The sequence below is a fragment of the Molothrus aeneus genome, chromosome 3 (genome assembly GCF_037042795.1).
Source record: "Molothrus aeneus isolate 106 chromosome 3, BPBGC_Maene_1.0, whole genome shotgun sequence".
Taxonomy (NCBI): Eukaryota; Metazoa; Chordata; class Aves; order Passeriformes; family Icteridae; genus Molothrus; species Molothrus aeneus.
Window position 1 is genome coordinate 83,481,858 of NC_089648.1, and position 20,551 is coordinate 83,502,408.

Below are 20,551 nucleotides of genomic sequence, written 5' to 3' on the forward strand. Positions count from 1 at the left end.
CATATGGTTTATACTGAAAGGAGTATTTTGTTTGACCAAGAATTGCAAAACTTCAGGATTTTTTTCTTTTACTGGGCCAGTAGCCAGATATTTATGTCCCTTACAGTAGTTTGAGAGGAGCTCTTCTTCATCTTAGAGAATGCACAGGTTCCACTGCCTAGTGCATTTTTTACACAGATTTTGTGTTGATTTGTTTTTCAGGTTGCTTCTCTAAGTTCTTCTTTTTTCCTTCCTTTTTATTACTCGCACATTTCCTTTTCCATTCTCTTTTCCTTTTTTCCCCTTTTAAATTAGAAATTAGAGGTAGGTTTTCAACCAGGCTATAGGACCTAGGCTACTTCTGTACTAGCAAACAAAACATGCAGTGCAAACATCCAAATATCACCTACAGATCCAGAGATATTGTTATTTTCCAATCCACAGATTTTAATATTTTCTGTGTTGAATCATTAACATTGAGGGTTTTTTCCACTGCAGTTTTTACTTGGGGCCAAAACTATCTGTGTCTTAGGCAATTCCTAGGCAAGGACAAGTGGTAGCTGAGGATAAGGACAGAACCTAAGAAGAGCTTCTTGGATGCAGCCACTCTTGTTTTAGAGGAAATGTCCGGAAAATTGCCCAGGCAGGTTATGCATGTTACCCTCACAGGAAGCAGATGCTCCTTGGTGAATTTTGCTTGCTGGTGTTGATGTGGCACAGGCCTTTGTGTACAGAAAAGGGATACTGGGGAAGGTTGTGAATGACCTTGGGCCTAGGCTGAATAACAGCAGGTCTGTCTGTGAGCTGGATTCAGAGGTTCTTGCTGTGAAAGAATAATAATGCTGAGTATCCTAAATTCCTGATGATGATCAGGTTCATCCTTTCTGTTTCATTTCCAACCTGTCACAGCACTGGTTCTCCATTTTGGTGCTATTTACTTCCCCCTCTGCCCCTCTTCCTCAGGCTCCTCACTCCTGGTTCACTCCTTGCTGAGGAAGTTTTGAGTCTCTACCTCTGAACTTCCCATTGCACTCAATACTGGTGTTCCCTGGAAACAAGACGTACTTTGAACCCAGTTTTTTAACTTGAATGTTATTACTGAGAGGACACTTTTTTGTTAGAAACATCTCTGAGTGGCAATCTGAGCCAACCAAAACAAAGCTTAGCTTCAAATGTTTGGGTCAAGGCAGTAAATTATATATATTGTTGCCTTCATGCTCACTTTGCACCAGAAAGGCTGTTTGAAAAGTTGTGTATCTGTGTAGAAAACTTAGTGCCTGGAAAACCAGGTCACAACCTCTTTGTAATCTTATACACACCTCATAATAATGATAATAATAATAGACATTGCTCATATATGGGCATTTGAGCCTCTCAAGAAAATTCTTAATATATGACCTAGAAGCTCATATGCCCTGAATTCTTTTTTCTTCTCAGTGGTCTCACAGACATCTGATGTCTTCGTGTTTACAAAGCAGTCTTTGTACCTCATGTTTAAAAAGGCAAACGAAGCTGACAGTGACTTACTTTATATAGAGTAGAGGCTCTAAAGGTCTTTTTCAAATGATAACTTTATTCAAGCCATATTTTCTGTACTGATCTTTGGCCATTTTTTCATCAACCACTTTTTGTGTTCTTTACATCTTGGCACAGTGGTAGTGCCTCTGCTGGTGGGAACGCGGGATTTGAAAAGGGCACGGATACTGAATCATGCACATCTTGTAGTCTGATGAAGAACATGTACAGTGTCTTACAAGTTGCTCCCAGGAGAATTTTACTTAAATGTTAATAAGGCATAGTAGTAATGCATTAGCAGCATCCATGAGAATAGCTGAGGATGAACTAGCAGTGCTGGGAATGGGCCAGGTTAGGTCCTGCCACTGTCCTGCCAAGGCAGAGGTGTCCCATGCCTGAGTGGTTGCTGCTGTGTGTCCTCCAGAGAGGCCACGTTCTGCCAGCTTGTTCTCAGCTTCTGCCAAATGAACCTAATTAAAACAGGAATACACATTTTATAATGGGGCTACGCATAGCTACCTCTGTGCTTTAAGGAAAATGACAAAATTGCATAAAAACAGAAAATCTGGAGGGACTGAGAAGGCAGTAATTTTTCCATTCATAGATTTATTGCTGTAGTAGGGAAGATTATAACCATGTCACCTAGACTAGTGACATCTGAGTTAGTTGAACTGGTTTTGTGTGCTCACTAAGCAGCTCTGTGGCTTTCTGATCTTGTTGACATGGAGGACAGTGTGGAATTCCTCCAAGATCACCTATGACCAGTATTTTTGACCTCAAATATAGAGTTACAGTAAGATACTTTTGTGTGGAGAAAGAACTTGCATACAGCATTTTAGCTTTTTAGTGTATGAACTGTTTCCTCTTGTTTCTAGTTTATGTAAATGTAGATTGCAATTCACAGATATTAAGTTAATTTTTTAAATTAGGATACAACCATAATTTTTCCCTAATTTCTGTCAAATGTAAAAATCCTCCAATTAAATGTTAGTAAGAAACTTTTTCTTGCTTTCTTGTCTCTATAGTATTAATTTTCTGCTATGTGGGAATAGAAGAAAAAGACTTTATTATTGTTATTTCTGTTAAGATTCCATACACATTCTTCATGACAGCACCTTAATTTTGAATATTGCAAGGTGAAGGGAAATAATTAAACTTTAATCTGTTCTGTTGGATATGTGACTAAAAGCCATGTTAGGAAAATAGCAAATGCAAATTTCTTTCAGAAAACTTGAAAACTGAAGAAAAAGGCATTTTAATATTCTTACCTTAATATTTTCAACTAATGTAAGTATCTCTTATAATTTGATTTTTGTGGAGACTTCTGGAGAAGTCTCAATTTTATTACAGCATGGTTTTATAGAAAAGAAAAAAAACAGAGGCAGCAAACATTATTTACTCCAGTGTTCACAATACTCTGAAAGTAGAAGTAAAAAAAAGGAGACAGCCTCTGAGCAAGAGAGGCTGCAGTTCACTTTCAGTCATATTAGATCTGTAGCTACTTTTCCCCTTTCCACTCATTTGTATGCAGCTGGACTGGAGGAAACCTCTGCAAGGAGGTCTGTATGGGCATCAGTGGTGCAGAAGAAAACATTCTCCTTTATTAAAATGTGGTCCATTGCAAAGTAGGAACCCCATGGAGAGCAAAGGTACAGTGATGTTATAATTAGCATAGCTATACTCAGATAAAGTGAACATCCAGCATCAGAAAATTATATATAACTGATTGAACTCAGCATCTTGAAAATCAGGTTGTTAAATGAACTTTAGTGACTGGGAATTTGATGTTTAGCTGTAGTTCAGTTTCTCCCACCACTCCCACCAGTAATGTAGATATTTTGCCTAAAAACATCTGTTCTGTTGCTTGTTCCTGAAAGAAAAAGATGTCCTTCAGTGATATTTGATGAGCATGTTTGGAACCCTTAGTTCTAAAATAAGGAGAAATTATTTTTCATGCCTACTGGTTCAAGCAATGCATCCCTTATAAATAAACAAACAAAGAATAATTTCATTTGGGAAAGACCTCTAAGTTCTGATCAAGACCCATCATTAACTCAGTGCTGCCAAGTCCACTATTAACCACGACCCTCTGCACCATATCTACACATCTTTTAAATATCTTCAGGGACAGTGATTCCACCACTACTCTGAGAAGCCTGTTTCAATGTTTGACAACCCTTTTGGTGAAGAAATTTTTCCTAATATCCAAAATAAACCTTCCCTCTTGCAACTTGAGGCCATCTCCTCTCATCCTACTGCTTGTTAGTCAGAAAAGAGACTGACCCCCACCTCTCTACACCCTCCTGTCAGGCAGCTGTAGAGAGCAATGAGGTCTCCTTTGAACCTTCTGTTCTCCAGACTGAATGATCACAGCTCCTTCAGCTGCTGCCCACCAGACTTGTGCTCCTGACCCTTCATCAGCTCCACTGCCCTTCTCTGGACTCACTCCAGCCCCTCAATGTCTTTCTTCTAGTGAGGGACCCAAAACTAAACACAGTTTAGTTTTAGGATTCGAGGTACAGCCTCACCAGTTCTGAGTACAGGGGGATGATCCCTGCCCTGCTCCTGCTGGCCACACTATTGCTCATACAGGCCAGGATGCCATTGGCCTTCTTGGCCACCTGGGCACACTCTGGCTCATGTTCAGTAGATGTTGACCAGCACCCCCAGCTCCTTTTCCACAGGGCAGTTTCCAGACACTCTGCCCCCAGCCTGCAGCACTGCAGGGGTTCACTCTGATCCAAGGGCAGGACCTGGCACTTGTTCAGGTTGAACCTCATAAAAGTGGCCTCAGGCCATCAATCCAGCCTGTCCAGGTCCCTCTACAGAGCTTTCTTACTCTTCAGCAGATCAACATTCCCACCCACAGTGCTTGCCAGGAGAGCTTGGCTGCTGTCTGCATTGAATGAAGAAGTCTGGGTCATTTTAAGCCCCTTGCTGAAGCACAATGAGTTCACTGCAGTGGTCCAAGGGGAAGTTATTCAGTTCTGCCACTTCTCAATGATGCAAGGGCTTTAGCAATCGCTGTAGAGCTTTCAGCCACCTTTTCTTTGAGCTTTGGAACTAAATATTTTTAAAATAAGAAATTGAAGAATACTATTTATTTTCTTTAGTTCTATACAGACAAATGATGATTATCTTGTGTCTAAAGCTCCAGTGCAATGCCATTTCCTTCAGGGGTGCTAGCCACAGCTCCACTGTCTTTCAGTAAGGAAATGACTTCTGCAGCTTCCTGAGGAAGCTGATTTAACTCTTAAAGTTAGTGCCAGATGGGTAAAGCAGTGTGTACACACTCAGGACACTGCACAACAAACAGGAAAATAAACCAAGAGAAGTCACAGTGAACAATCTAAAGGAAGCTGTTGATCACAAAGAATACTTATTAGTAAAAATGGATTAAACTTCTGAGAATACCACTTGATCATCATGCATTAACTTCCTGCAGTATGAAAGAAAATTGTTGCTGGTTCTGCATGCCTGGTCATTGTAGGTCCTCCCAGGCAGGAGGCTCTTCAGAACACCACTAAGCAGTTGCAATTTGTGCTTTATGAAGCTGTTCTGAAATTAATCATCCCAGAATCACCCATTGTAGCACTGAAATTACTCTGGTTTGGTGAATGCCATCTTTCACAAATTCCCTATAGGCTGAAATGGATCAAGACATTAACGTGAGCTTGTGGCTTAAACTTAGGACATTGAGACAAGAGATATATCCCCATCAGGTAAGTTTTCTCCATAACAGAATTATAGAAGCCTTGCATTTCAGACATGTCTTTGCACATAGCAAGATACGACATACTTTATTTGGAGCACCAACTACCAACCAGACAGATACTTTTAGATATTGTTCCTAGCTTATATATAAATTTGGAAATTTACTATTCCTATTTTGGACTGAAAGTGCACTTCTCAATGTGTCTCTGCTCCGGCTGTACTCATGAATAGTTGATTAATAACAGGTTTATATGTCTATCCATAATGCATACTTGCCTAGGCAGACTTTTTCTCTTGCTTCTATATATTTCACCAATAGATGTAGTAGAAAGAGCCATAAATTCTTTAAAGATTCATTCAGATGATAGCCTAATTTTAAAGTAATTCTGGCCTGCAAGAAGTTATGTAATATAATACCAGCTTTTACATTTGTAAATTAAATAAAAATACATGCAAGTGTCTTTACTAAACAAGGTATTTGACAAAAAGACTTCCTTTTACCTCAGCTATTCTTTGGTGTCCTAGCATTAAAGAAATGTTTTTGGAATATACTATTGTACACAGCTGTTTGGTAGGAGGAAGTGGGGGTGTCTTCAGTGAAACACATAAGTTTTGCAAGCAAAAAGTACTATTTTTGTTGTGCATTAATATTCAGTTTTGTTAAGGTAGATCAAGAAGAAACAAGTTCTGTGATCAGCAGATTCTTGACAGTAATCAATTAACTGACATTGATTTCCACGATTCATGTTTGGTATAAAGCCTGCACAATTAAGTGCAATGTTTACTTCTCAGAGAATAAAATGAAACCAAACATGATGCAGGGATTTCTTTTTTTCTTTTCCTTTTCACTATTATATTGTCATGCTTTGTTATTCCTGAGTCTCCCTATCATGAAATGTGAAATTAGGTTTGTTCGGATTTATCTACTTGGCATTCTTGAGCTTTGTGACATAGGAACTATGAGTTTTATGAAAATGTTTAATTATTTTTATTCATTTCGTACTTCAGTAATGCAGTCTTCAATGGATAAAAGAACCAGGCTTACTGAACAGAGTTTAGACAGAGTGAATAATAGAATATGCTTTCTCTTTAGAGATTAAATGAATAACCACTGTCTAGTTTAGTAATTGTGTCTTGCTCTTGCCTGCTTCTCTCTCTATTCTGTTCATGAGTGTCTTTCTCCAAGACAGTGATTTGCAGACTTGATTCCTAAATGGTGATCCTATAATGCCACTGTAATCTGGGCAATGAAAACAGTCCTAGAAATATTATGACTCAAGCATTTAAGCTAGCTTTTGCAGTCTCTCTTCTTCCTCTCTTTTTTATTATCCTTTCATTTTTTCCTTCCCTTTATCTCCCAGAATTGAAAACCATCTGATAAATATAGGCTTGAATATTCAATTACAGCAGAAACATTGGTAGATTCTTATTTTTCCTCAAAGTCTGAAAATGAGGAGAGACTTAAAAGGAAAAAGCTGCCTCTGCCATGGGTGTTCTTCACTATCCCATGCTTAAGGGAGAGGGAGGAGGCAGCTCTCCAAACTTCCTCTACCTCAGAATCAGTTCAGTCATTATTACATAACCACATTCAAGCAGGTTCAGACCCCCCACTTGGCAAGAGCATATGGTGATGTAAGGGGATATTTAATCTGGTGTGCTTCCTTTTTGTTGGAGTGAGGCAATGGCATGTTCCAGGCATTAGAAGCTCCCAGCTGGTGCCATCTCACTACCTTACCTCATGTACATGGGCACCCAGGGCTGACCAGGGAGCAAGTGCTACGTGACCCTTGCTGAAATTAGAAGAGCTGAAGGGTTGACTTGAATTATTGATGGATGCAGTTCCCATGCAGGTTATGCCAACTCTGTGACCCTCTCACCTGCCCAGATCTTCTTCTGCTGTGCCTCTTGTACCTATCACAGGACATGATGGGACAGCTGGTGCCAGGGTAGCCTCTCTGTGTGAAATTTCTCAGTCTGAGGGTAGAGCAGACCTCTTATCAGGAACTGGGGTGTCTTCTCTAAGCCTGTGGAGGTAGGCTAGCACCATTGGGCTAGAGAAAGGTATTTTTATTCGTGATTTAGGCAAAAGAACTTCAGTCTCTTCAGGGAAAGGTAAGTCAGAAGATTTTCAAAATGATAATGTACTTTTAACCTGAATCCCTTCTGTGATAACTTAAAATGCAATAGCACTAATAAGCCATCATTAGCAATGAAGTCCCTTCCCATTGCACCCAAGAATGTGCTGTAAGGAGTTACGCCTCTTCTCTTCTGAAAGTTGTTGGAGCTCTCCCCCTCTCCCTGTTCTCCTTGAGCAAGAGCCAAGAGTGATGTCTGCCTCCATTGTAAATAATAATAGACCTGGTGGGAATTGCCTGAACCAACAGTTGCCTTCTCTTAAAAAGAGAAATAAGTTTTTACTGAAGTTCATTTCGCCTGGCAGCTTGGGAAGAGGCCAGGTTGCTCATGCTGGTGGTTGCTCATGCTTCAATATCTTCTGCTGCTTATAGCTTGAGTTTGCTGTTGTTTTGTACATTTTGCCACTCTCCCAAGTATCTTGTCAGAGATTTTATACCAAGTAGTTTATGTTTGTCCTTTTTACCCAGCAAGATATGGCTCTAAATAAAATACCTGCTCTGAAAGAAAAGAAAATTGGGAACTAGAAAACAAGTCAACCTTTCAACTGAGCAACAAACTGCAGTCATCTGTTTGAGGACAGATTTTAGCCCCAGTCTTGAACCACAATTCATCTGTATTTTGACATGCTCCTGGCACAGAACAGACAAGGAACATCAAATATGGCTTCTGAAAGAGCTTTTATGCTGGAGGACTTGTGCAATCCTCCTGTCTGAGACCTGAGAATACAGACTTGCCATAGCTCCTGAGAGCTGGACTAATCATTTCACAGAACTAAAACAGAGTTACAAGATTTTTCTTATGTTATTTTTTCCCTTTAATTCAGAGCCATTGAATTACCAGTTTTCAATGATATTTTTAAAGCAGGGTCTTGTCTCCTTTTTTTTTAATATAAACTTAAATATTGCTTTCATGGCACATTTTAACTTCCAAAAAAAGTCTGGAATTTTAATATGCATTTTGCAGTCAGAGTAAAATATGAATAGAAGACTTAAAGATATAAAATATTGTAATTCTGTTGATTATGGACCCAGAATATCTGTTGCAATTGCCTTGCTTGATCTTTTATATAATGTAGTTAATGTGATTTCCTTTAAATAATACTTGTTTGAAATTGACCCAATCTTTTAGGTAGAAAAAAATCTAATTATTATTTTAAAAATAGAGCCATTTTTATAAAACTTCCCCTTCTCACAGTGTTCCTGATGAACATCTGAGTGACATATTTAACAGCAGTTTACTTTAGTGCCATTTCAAACCCCCAGTAAAACATTTTAGTAACCTTACTATAAGAGCATAAAGAATACTTAGTGTCTTTAAGGGACATTATATTAGTTAAGATTAAATTATTCTTTTTTCTTAATGTAGTAGTTCTATAATTTTCAGTCAGATAGTTGTTTTTTGTCTTTATATCTTTTTGTGTACTTGGATTTCCTGTCTATGGCTTTGTTTGGAGTAAAAATCTTCTAAGAAAAACAGAGCAAGACACAAATCACTTAGAGAGTTCCTGAAAATAATGACAAATTTTATACTAAAAATTTTGAAATAATTAAATTTACCATATATTATGCAATTGTAGACAGAAGACAGACTGCTGGATTATTGGTTGTTGGAATTCTTTGTTCATTTTTATTTTCTCCATATGTTAGAGAATTGATACTCTGTCCAGGATTTCAGTGAAGCAACACAATTAAAAGTTCAATGTTTTCCAAATAAAATAGTTTTTAATTGTTTTTTCTCAGGAAGGACTTCTTACAGCTCCACAATAATAAGCATTCTTATGTGCTTCAACTAACCACCCACTCACTTTCTCTCTTTAAAGGATCATCTATCCCAATTACCATTGAGACTTTTCAGTCTCTCATTAAATTTGGAGCAGTAGGCAATTTAATCAGGTGGTGATCAGTGTGATATTACAGAACATGACCTTTATAAAGTGTATCTAACAAATTTGGATATTCTGTGTTACCAAACATACTTAGTGTTTAGTTAGTTTACAGTTCTCTTTGGGAGAAAAAAAAGTGACTCATAGACAGCACTGGTAAGCAAAAAAAAAAGGTTTTATGTATGTTATTCGTCTTTAATTTGGAGTGTTTTCTCTTGCATGTCAAGCAAATACGAATTTCCACCCCCCATTTGGACAAGTTTGAATCAACCCTGGAGCTGACTGAGGATGTGGGACATTGGTACAGCATCATTCTTCAGATGAATGCCACATTCTGCCTTTTTTTCCCCTAGTCAGAGTGTCACCTCCCATTGCTTGCAGAGAAGGAACCCTCTGCAGATGGAGCTTTACGTGGTGAGCTGTGACTCAGAGCCGCCGTGGGCTGCGAGCGGAGCCGGGGCGGTGGAGCTGCGGAAGCGGAGGGGGTGCTGCAGCCTCTCCCGCCCTTCTGGGGGCTCCAGGGGCTCTGTGCACTGCCAGGGATGCAGCAGCTCCAGCAGCTTCCAGAGGGGCCTTTTCTGGAAATCCCTGGAGACTTAGGGGACTGCTCTGCCAAAAAGTGGGCTTCAGCTAGGGCCAATATGTAGAGTAGGAAATCTGTCAGGCCAAAAGAAGTTTCATGCTGGTGTAGAAGGGTTTGGCATGGCAGTATTGAAGCACACTAAGCCATTCAGTTTGATTGCTGCCTGTGCTCACCAAGAGTTAGGAAATCAGAGCTACCCCAATACCAATGAGACACTGAAAATTTTGTTTGAATTTATTAAATTTACTTGTGCAGCACAACACAAGCTCTAAAGCAACTATCTTTCCCTAATATTCAGATCACAGATCTGGTTGATTTTTTTTCCCTGCTCATAAGACTGCAAACACCAATAGTCCTTAAAATTTCTGTAATTTGAAGCCTTAGATTCAAAACCCCAGATCAGCTCAGCCATGGGTCTTTTTATGGGTAATCCCAAGTAGCTAAAACTGTCCACCCATGTGCCATTTGGAAGCTCTAAATCTAGATTTTTCATCACACAGGGTGAATTGCAAGTTAGATAGGTAGGATCTGACTTCTGAGAGGGTGAATATTTTGATTCTTCTCCTCTAGTACTAAAATAATCAAATGGATGCCCTGCGATATAACATCCAGTGTATTTTTGCATCTCTGCTTTAGATATTAACACGCTCTGAGTATCCAAGTATCTTTTTCATACTATCTTACATTATGTAGTGCAACATTATTTAGTGCTGCCAGCCAGAGAGGAAGAGATGACATCCTCTTCTCTGCATGCAGATCTCTGAATTCCTCTAACATAATCCTCATATGTTTCTTCAGCTAGGCCCATCTCATATATCCATATCCGAAGTACAAAAGTATTTTTGTCAAGGGGTCAGGACTACAAGTACATTTGTGAGGGGTAATTTAAAGGTGGTATTACTATTGCAGTTGAGTCCTGAATCAATTCCTTCTAGGAAAAGAAGGCCAGTTTAAAGAGATCAGAATTAACAAAGGTTCACCAGTTTCTTCCCTCTATGGAGTAAAGGAATTAACAAAAAGCACTATGCCAAAATTTAGCATCCTGATTCTACCTTTCATATTTCCCAAGTATACATCCAGGAAGAAAATTCATCAGTTGTCTCTAAGCAACGTGTTAGGCAGCGTTGCAATTTTTCATGTGACTCAAAAATAAATAATTTATCTCACGTAAAAAGTGAGGGCACCTATGTTGAATGGTGGATTAGTCTGGAAAAGGCAGAAAATTTATATCTGATTATTTTGACTCCTTACTATGAGTCTTGTCTGGGAATGCTGCTCATCAAAAACTCACATTGAAATGGGAAGAGAAAGGTAAGATTAAGAAACAGAATGCTTTTAATATCTTACAGCACATAAAGTTACCTATAAGTCTTTTAAAAAGATATTGCATTCAGTAGAGCAATGTTTTAAGGGATGTACCTTTATCCTTATTCAGATATGTGAATTACTGACTGATTAACACAAGATGAATTGAAGAAAGGTCTGGAGGGGATTTTACAGATGTCCTAATCATGAGAAACTTTACAAAAAGCTTGTGAAGCTGCCCACAGATTTGAAACTGTGAGAAATCTGAAATGCCATGGATGACTACGAAGCTACTTAAAATTTCTGAGGTTAATGGGCTGCATGGTAGGGATTATGAGCATCACTTAACTGCTCTGCTTTTACAGAACAGACTTTTCCGCTTCTAATAACATTAATTATGAAGCATATGTATTCTGAGATGACATAATGGATGCCATTGTTCCATTTATGAAAACATTTGATGTTTACTAGTGTTGGTGAAGGGCAGCATATTGCATAGTCCTGCTATACCTAATTTTCTGTTGTACATAATACAACACTATTTCAGATACACTTTATTTGAATGCCAATAGAACACCACTGTTTTCTTCTTCACATTACATACAGTAAAAAGCTATTCCCACTTTTTTTATAATCAGGAAATCAAAGTACACCTCATCTCATGCCTTCATTATTATAGAAAATGAGTGACGGCCTTCTTCAGCCTAGTGAGTATTCTTTCCAAAGAAAATCAGTCTGATTTTCAACATCTTAAAGTTCCACATTATTACTTTTTCTCCAACAGGTCTCCTGGCTTTTATCCCCTGCAGAACTAATTTGGACTAAACAAAGACATAAGCAAACTTATCAAGTGTCTGAGATGAACATAAGAGCTGGTAGATGGCAACAGCTACAGAGAATAGAGCTCCATTTTCAAAACAGTCATAAACACTTAGATCTTCCCATCCTTTTTCCTCTGAGAAATGTAGATGGGAGCCTTTCAGTTTGGTCCTGGATGTGCAAATACAGCTATATTATTAAAGACCACTGAAAATTAGTATTTTTCAGTTTTGGTATTTTGTTCTTGTTACCATAAGCAAATGAAACCAGCAGACAAAGGCCTCTTTCACTGACAAAAAGCTCTCACATATCAAAAAGCTCTTTCTACAGAATGATAAAATTACATCAAATATTTGTTGCCTCCATTCAGAGGGTTATTAGTCTAAGATTTGAATAATTCCTAGAATTTTACTGGTGTCCCCTCACCCCTGTATTATTGATGCAGATTTTCTGGGATGTTCCCAACTTCCACCCCATTCTGAATTACTGGAAATGTTTGGAATTGAGAAGGTTTTTTCAGTTACTATAAGGAGAGCAAAATTTAGAATACAGTAGAGACTGAATACACCTCACTACTTTAGGAACTGAAAATCCCTTTTTCTCAGATGTGTAAATCTTAACAGATCCTATCAGCTTCAAAGCTTAAGTAAAGTACATATTCTAGAAGTTTTGTCATTTGAGCTGCATTTAGCCATTTCTGAAATCTTGTGAATAAAACATTCCCTGCCTCTGCCTCACAAGCAAGGAAGCATTGATTTGGAGACAAGTGCTTCGAGATGTGCTCTACTGTTCATCACTCTGAGGTACTAAATTGCAGGAAGCCCTATAATGTTTTGCTCCCTCATGCCCATCCCTAACAAACTGTTTTATAGAAGGTTTAAATTATTAATATTGCAACAATAAAGCTCACAGCTACTACTCAGCTCCTTAGTTGGCTGCTGGATAAAATTCTCTTCCCGCAGTGGTGGGCACATTAGTAATACATTAGCAGATTGGGTTAAAGACAAACCTCCCAAAAATGGTGGATATGGAAGAAGTGAAAATAAAAGCTCAGAAAAAAACTTGGAAATTGTTGGTATTAAGTGTGTCTAAAGCACTACAATTGAGGAAGGACGTTAAGGATGCTCCTTGTGGTGTCACTGAATGTTTAGTTTTGGTTTCCTTTGAATGATCTCTCTGCAAATTAAAAAAACAACCAAAATGCAATCTTTGTTCCCTGAACTGAGAAGTATCTTTGAGCCTTTTACACACACACCTTTTGAAAATGTCTTTTCAATCCACAGTTCTATTTTGGCATGGACTCAGTCTTCTGTGACACATCTTTAAAGTTGTTTTGAGTTAGGGATACATATATATTTAGCTTAGTACTGGCTGAAGATTATCCTGTTTCTGGTGGTCTATGCAAGATGGATCCAGTCCATGAAAAATACTTTTCTATTAGAGAGAAATCTATCCAGTTTTATTATTTTGAGGAAGAGATTGTTTTCTGGATCCAGTAGGGCTTTTCTTGCCACCTCATTGAAGGGTGACCCCATTAACCTTCATGATTTGGGAAGCAGGAACAAAGGCTGCTGCTGCAGTGAGTGCTCTTTCGATAAAAGAATGCTAAGAGTCTGCAAAGTGCAGGGTTACTATCCTTTCCATTTTTATTCTAAGTAGATGTGCTCTTTAATGGGGCTCTGTAGGAAAAAAACATCCCTTTTCAAATGCCATTAGTCCAAAGCAGCTGTGATGTCCAGCCCCCAGCTAGACTGGGCACCACCCTGCCTGCCCTGGGGTCTGTGGCTGGTGTGCCCAGCTCTGTGGAATGGAATGGAAAGGAATGGAACAGAAGAATAAATTATTTTAATTGGAAGGGACCTCCAATGATCACCTAGTCCAACTGTGTGACTAGCTCAGGGTTGACCAAAAATTAAAGAAGTTATTAAGTGTAGTCTTGTTACTAAGGACCTGTGTACATACATGCCCATAAGCTGTATATTTTCCTTCTTGAAGCCAAACAGATTGTGACTGCAATTCTTCGTTGGAGGCATTCAAGAGAAATTACAGATATGGAGGAATAGCAAAGCATTTATTTTAACCCTGTGCTGTAAAGTGTGTAGCCATTAGGATGGTCATATATAGCCTTCCTCTTCCCTCCTGTTGGCTGTATTGCACATGTTGTCACTGCAGCTCATGTTCAGAGACTGTGTTGTGTAGCTAATACTTCACAGTCACTCTGAAGTCATCACTAAGGGTTGAACCCAGAACACTTTTGTGAGTTTGTGTCAATGAATTCAAAAAGGTTATGCTAGGCCCAGTTGTTTTTGGCATTCAGATTGATGTTTAGGGAAAATCCCATCAAACAAAGTCATTCTGGTGTCCTGAGCTAAGCAGAAGAAACTATTAATGTTCCATGTGAGGATCCAGAAATGAGCTCTGTGTTAAGAAATGTAGAAGCACACCTATTCATGTAGTAGTTTTTGAATGCTAGGAAGTTATATGGTAAGAAATAGATTAAATTCTTACTGTTATCAGCACACTAGTATAATGCAATATGACAATAATTTACCTAATTTTATGGGTTTTTAAAATTTCTATCTTAGAAGCCAAGTGATGTGAGACTTCTTTTCTGTGCTACCTTCTGTTGCATCCTTAGTCTGAGAAATTGTAGGACTCTGGGTCAGAAGACAATCACTGAGATCTTTCTAGTAACTAGAAAGTCTGTAATTTTGTTCTGGTTTTATCTCCCAAAGTGCTCCAGGAGGCAAGAACAGGGTCTCCCAGTTGCCAGCATGTTCCCTGGCATCTCTTCTCGTTCAAGATGCTCTGGGATTTGAACTGGGATTAGCTCAGTTGGTCAGACCCAGGTGCCAATAACACCAAGGCTGTGGGTTCAATCCCTGTGTGGGCCATTCACTTAAGAGCTGCACTTGATGATCCTTGTGGGTCCCTTCTGAATCAGAATATTCCATGATTCTGAACTAATAATGCTCTTCTGGAGCAGGAGCTGTCAGAGCTGTCCTTACCCAGGCTTTCCAGCAAGGTCTGTATGTGAAAGGATTTGACTCTGTAGCTCTTGGAAATATATACCCTCTCCAAGCATCTATCTGCCCTCCTATGAAATAGCAACAAAAAAGCATATATTCACAATGATATTTCAGGGGTTAAGTAATTAATGTGTTGAGTAGCTTAATGCAGAAGCACTTTGTATGATGAAGTACTTACATACTTAATTAGTTTCAGAATTTGATAATGTTCTTTGTGGCCTCCTGCTGTGGTTCATTTAGAACTTCAGCTTGGTCTTCCCATGGGACTATAAAGGATGTTGTGCCCAGAACACAACTACAGCCCTGGTTTCAGTCCCACCAAAAGCAACAGGACACATTAGCTATTGGGGATTTTCAGTTTCTTTGCAAAAATCTTGGAACCCAGAGGAAATACTAATGCTATTGGGCAGGACTGTGCTCATGACTGTTCATAATTCAAAAGCAGCTACTTCTTTTCCTAGCACTCCTCTTGATCCTTGGGGCTAAAAGCCTATGCCAAAGAGACACAGGCAGACTCAGGCCCAATTCCTGAATCTAACTGCAGAAATAAAAGTGGTTGTATGTGGTTGTGCAAGTTTGTACACCTGCACAGTCTTGGCTTAGTTTTCCAAGCAGCTCTTCTTGCTGAAGATATTGCAGATATGGCACTAAAAAATGCAGTGCTGACTGCAAAATAGCTGGTAATCACAAGAGAAAAAAGGGACCACTGTCCTTATATATGTCGGGCATAAAGAGAACTCTTTGATGAACATTGCTGCACTTCAGCAAAGGAAAGATGGAGTTGTAGTCCCTTGTGTGATAGGCTCAAATAAAGCTTGTTAATGCCAAACTCAGATTTTGGACACAGCGCCTTCAATGAGAGGGGCAAATATACATTTTGATGTGAAGAGCAGACAGTGATGAGTAACATTTGGTGACAAAATACTGCCTGCCCTGTTTTTTTCTACAACTTAGAAGAAGGAAGAGAGAGTATTTCTGGATACAATGCAGATATATCTCTTCCAAACTGAAAAACTTGTGAAAACTGGTAATGCTTCCCACCTTGAGGCCACCACACTTGCAAAAGCTTCAAGTATTTTAGCCACAGCAATTGTTCTTTAATGTCTGAGAATCCTGACTGTAGGTGGGCAGTCACCTCTGAGCTTCAGACTTAGCCTATTCATCTATGGAAACACTGAAACTCACCTCTGCTTTTAACTGTTGTGCACTTTCTGTCAGTCCACTTGCCCTCATCTTCCTTCAGCTGTTAGCTCTCTTCCTCGTGGCTAGCATAATGGAGCCTGATTTCAGATTGTGGCTTCTAGATGCTATGGAAACAGAAATAAATATTTTTACTTTTTTTTTTTTTTTTTTTTTTTTTTGTCTTTCTTATTATATAAGTGCATTAGTAACAATGCATGGCACAGGGAATGCAGTAATCGAATGTGCTGTGCAGAGCTTACTCTTTGTTGCTTAGCAATTAAATGTATGCACGTAGCAGCAGCACTGACAAAGATGCTAATAAAAAGTGACAAGTTATATCTCCAGAAAAAAATTACATGATTAAGAAAAAAATATCTGTCAAGATACTGGAGCAACAGCGAATGGTACATATGGATAGATCGTGTCCCTCCTGAAGGCAAGATCTTCAGGTACTGACCACTAGAGGGGCTGAGATGATGGAAATAGAAGGTATCCACATTTATAGCATGGGCTACAGACACACAGTTGTGCAAACATCATGGTAAGGCTTTCTGTTGTTGTTGTTGTTGTTCCTCTATAATTTGTATTTATTTATATCCATAAAGTGTCTAGAAACATGTCCTGTTTCCTTTGTTTCATTTTTCTCCTCGTTATTCAGGTTTGCAGATTTTTCACAGCCTTTCTGTCTATTGAATTTCTGACTTTGCTAGCAGATCCTTGTGTCACAGTATATGGTTTTATTTATATAACATGATGCAATCTTTTGTGTTAATGTGAATAGAATTCTCTTTAAGACTGGTTCTTTAAGAATACTAAACTACTTCTCTTTATTTATTTACTTATTTATTTTTTATTTGGAGCAAACATGAAACAGAGGAACTGCACTGTAGGCTGCAATTCTCAAAAAAGCCCAGCATTTAAAGACTTCTTTCTATGTGGGATTTGTATGTTTAACCTTTCGCTCCTTCTCTCTCATTTTTAACCTTCCAAAATCTGTGTCACTTGTGTTGTGCTCAGGTAGTGCATTGCTTCTTGAGCTGGTTAATACTGATTATACACTTGCTCTGCTGTGGATAAACACAGTCATCAAGGATTTTTTAGCGCTTTTTCCAAACTGGCTTGACATGTTGTTGCATGAAATTATTTTTACTACATTTAAAGAATCATTTACAGGTTCAAAGTAAGTACTCTTAACACATTTATTAGTATCTGTGGTATTTAGTAAATATTTCTAGTTATGTGGAGGATTTAAATAGTTTTTCTTCTATAATTCTTTCTGCATTTTAGAGCTTTTCCTCATTAGATTTCTGCTCACCAAAGTGCTGATTCTGCACTTGACAGTCTGCCTGCATAGTGAATTGCAGGATCTGGGCCCAATTTTGATCTATTTATATTATAGTCCATTTCATTTTAGCTGAATGAAAGTACTAATTTGGCTGTACTTGCTTTCAGCATTATCTCAAGTTGTGCCAAATCATCAGACAGTCCATTTGGAGTTTGGCGGGCTTTGCTGAAGCTCCTGAATTTTTGGTCAAGTGCTATTGAAAAAATGTGATTTATAAAAAAAGTAGCCTAACTCTTGGCTTGGTTCAGCAATTCTGGTTCTGTATCTCCAGCTTTAGCAAATAAGATGGACCCTGAATCAGTGCAGATCATGCTGTATTGTGTTAACAAAATGAATCGGGCTTCTTTTAATTAATGTATTATACCCACTAAGAAATAAAAATGAAAACATGCAGTAAAAATAATAGTTAAAAATTGGAACATTCCTTGACTTTTTCCCCCCACCTTCATTATGACTGTATTCATAGAACAGTTATTGAGATAACACTCTACACAGAGCAATCCTGTTATATGATGCAAACAGCAGAAGGCTATTCAAGGAGGTTTTTTTTTGAACTAGTCCACCTTATGATCACTTCACTTGTTCTGTATTTTTCCAAAAAGGAGTCTTTTAGCATTAGTTAAGCAGGCAGAAATTATCTTGTACAGATGCAATTATATTGCATCCCCAATCAGTGAAGGTAAGGAAATAAGCATGTAAGATAGAAAAAAACCAAGAAGAGCAGCAGATCATTGTGGTGAAATATTTTATGTGCATTTGGTTGTGATCTTTTTAACAAGGTGTTTTATATCTAGTTCAGGACACTGAATCAAACATGCAGAAAAGAGAAGATTTGAATCCACTGGGGTATTATAAACCAAAATTTTCCTCTTCCTCCTACTCTAGTAAATGCTATCATGGCAAAATAAGCTTTGAGAGAATACTTTGATTTGTGAAATACTTTTCTCCAAAGGCTGCATTTTGAAAGCTATTTCCAAATAAGCCTGTGCTACCCAGAAGTAGCAGAAGTATTGCATGTTCCAAAAGGATTTTTTAAAACATATTAATGTATTCCTTCCTTCCCACATTACCTGCAATGACATGAAAACACAGTGTGTGTGTGTATACATGTATGTATGTGTGTATACATGTATGCATGTGTGCATATATAATGCAAAAGGGAAAAGCAAATGCTTTACAGAAATGTCTACTTAAATGTCTGCCTGAAAATGTATGCAGTACATTCTTTTTTTAAATAGCCTCCTCCTGGTAATACCTTCACTCAGATTCTCACCATTCCCATACAGTGTTCTGTAAATACCCTGTGAGAATGACTAGCGGGGAGGATGATCTTGCATAACAGGCAGCTGACTAATTTAGACCAGGAACATTGATCCACAATGACTGAAATAGTCTCAATCTTGTTCCGATTTCGACATTTGAAGTTTTGGCATCACACCCATGGATACTTGTGTAGCTGTCACCGGAAGTCACTGCTCATATATTTTACCATTTTCAGGTAGAGCAAGAGAAGGCTAAGCCATTCCAAATATAAAAAAAAAAGTTGGAATTTTTGTGTCATATGTGTTCCTGACACAGAGAGGGTTATGTTAAATTTTTGTGAACTATCCCTGCCCTATCCACATCTTTAACACATACCATAACGGGCCCTCTTCTCCATCTTTCTAAGCATGCTACTCTTCCCTCCATATTTTATTCACCTTTCTAAGCACTGTATGTTGACCTAAGCTGTTCTTCTCTTTTATCCATTTAGATTAATTAATGTTTTCATAGAATGACTGCCTCCAAAAACGTATTGCAATAATGAAAGTCTGAGGTCCATCTCTCACCTGTATTTTCTTCAGTTTTGGACCACCCTGGTAAAGCCAGGGACGGTGGCTTATGTTTCACAGGCACACAAATTGAGTAGTTTGTTTGGCCACCAGTGTCTTTGAGACATTGATTTAAATCAGTGCTGGACACTGCAAAGCCAAGCACTGCAAAGAGGCAGGACTTGATTGAGGACTGGTCTGTTCTGGGTCTGAGGCCAAGGGATGAAGCTGAGCTTGCAAGGTGGGAATGTCTTTGAGCATAAGTGATTGCCAATCACTAGAGCCTCTTGGAGGTTAGCTCTGATGTTTTCATTTGACTGATATTCAACTCTTCCCATAGGTGTTGGTACATATTCACTGCCATTGTATGTGTATGTATTTGCAAACACATATGAGAGTCTACTGGGGTCCTCCTTTGACTCCAATGGGCTTTTTCTCCATCCATGCTCTTGCACTTCTCTTAGAAGAGACCTTAAAAAACTTCCAATGTGCTCTTCTGCATGTGCTACATAAATAGGCATACATCTTATATTCTTTGCTACCACAAAGATATGAGTCATACCTGCCAGCAATTTTGTTTTGAGTAACAGCAAACTGGATCTGAATTCCTAAAGTAGGAAGAAGTCAGGGAAGAAATGACTGTGTAGTTTGCTAGTTTTGTTTTCAGCAATGAATCCTGTAAAATAAACAATTCTTTATTAAATATATGCCCTTAAAGGAAACCCAAAACCTAACCTAGAACTGTAAAATATATTGCCTTTGCATTTGTTCATTTAGATTTGTATTCGAATTGCAAAAATACATCTAAAATGAGTAAAACACAGAAAACAAATAGGTTAAGAAATGAGCACATACTTCTGCAAGTCATTTCTATAAGAAAAGGAGTATTATTTTTTTCTCTCCCTCAGTCCCCAATGTATCTTGCTTACAATAATCAACTTAACATTTTTAATCTTAACTACTTATACCTAACTTGCAGAATACATCATCATGGCAAAAGTAAACTAGTTTGAGTCCAAATTTTTTTCCTCACTAACAAACACCAGAAGAAAGTGATGGGTAAAATTTAGGACACTATTGTATAATAAATGAGTAATCTGAGAAAATGTAATGCACAGACAACAGTCGCTCCTTGCTGTGCTGTTGCTCAGATACACAGCTTGTCTGAATCTAAACATACTGATTTATAAAAAGTGCAGGTTTGGAGATACATACCCCACAAGCCTGAAAACAGTGAACAGGAAGAATTAT

The 20,551-nt window shown here is 38.4% G+C and overlaps 1 protein-coding gene across 2 annotated transcripts in view; it reads left to right on the plus strand.

Moving 5' to 3' along the window:
- Nucleotides 1-20,551, plus strand: part of DLGAP2 (DLG associated protein 2) — a 453,649-nt gene that overhangs the window by 104,726 nt on the left and 328,372 nt on the right. The window contains exon 1 of one of the 2 annotated variants that reach the window (XM_066547286.1): nucleotides 16,449-16,685. The exons of the other annotated variant lie outside the window; for it this stretch is intronic. The gene's annotated coding sequence lies outside the window, so the exon portion shown is untranslated. Of the gene's footprint in view, nucleotides 1-16,448; nucleotides 16,686-20,551 lie in introns of those variants that run through there. 2 annotated transcript variants of the gene reach the window in all.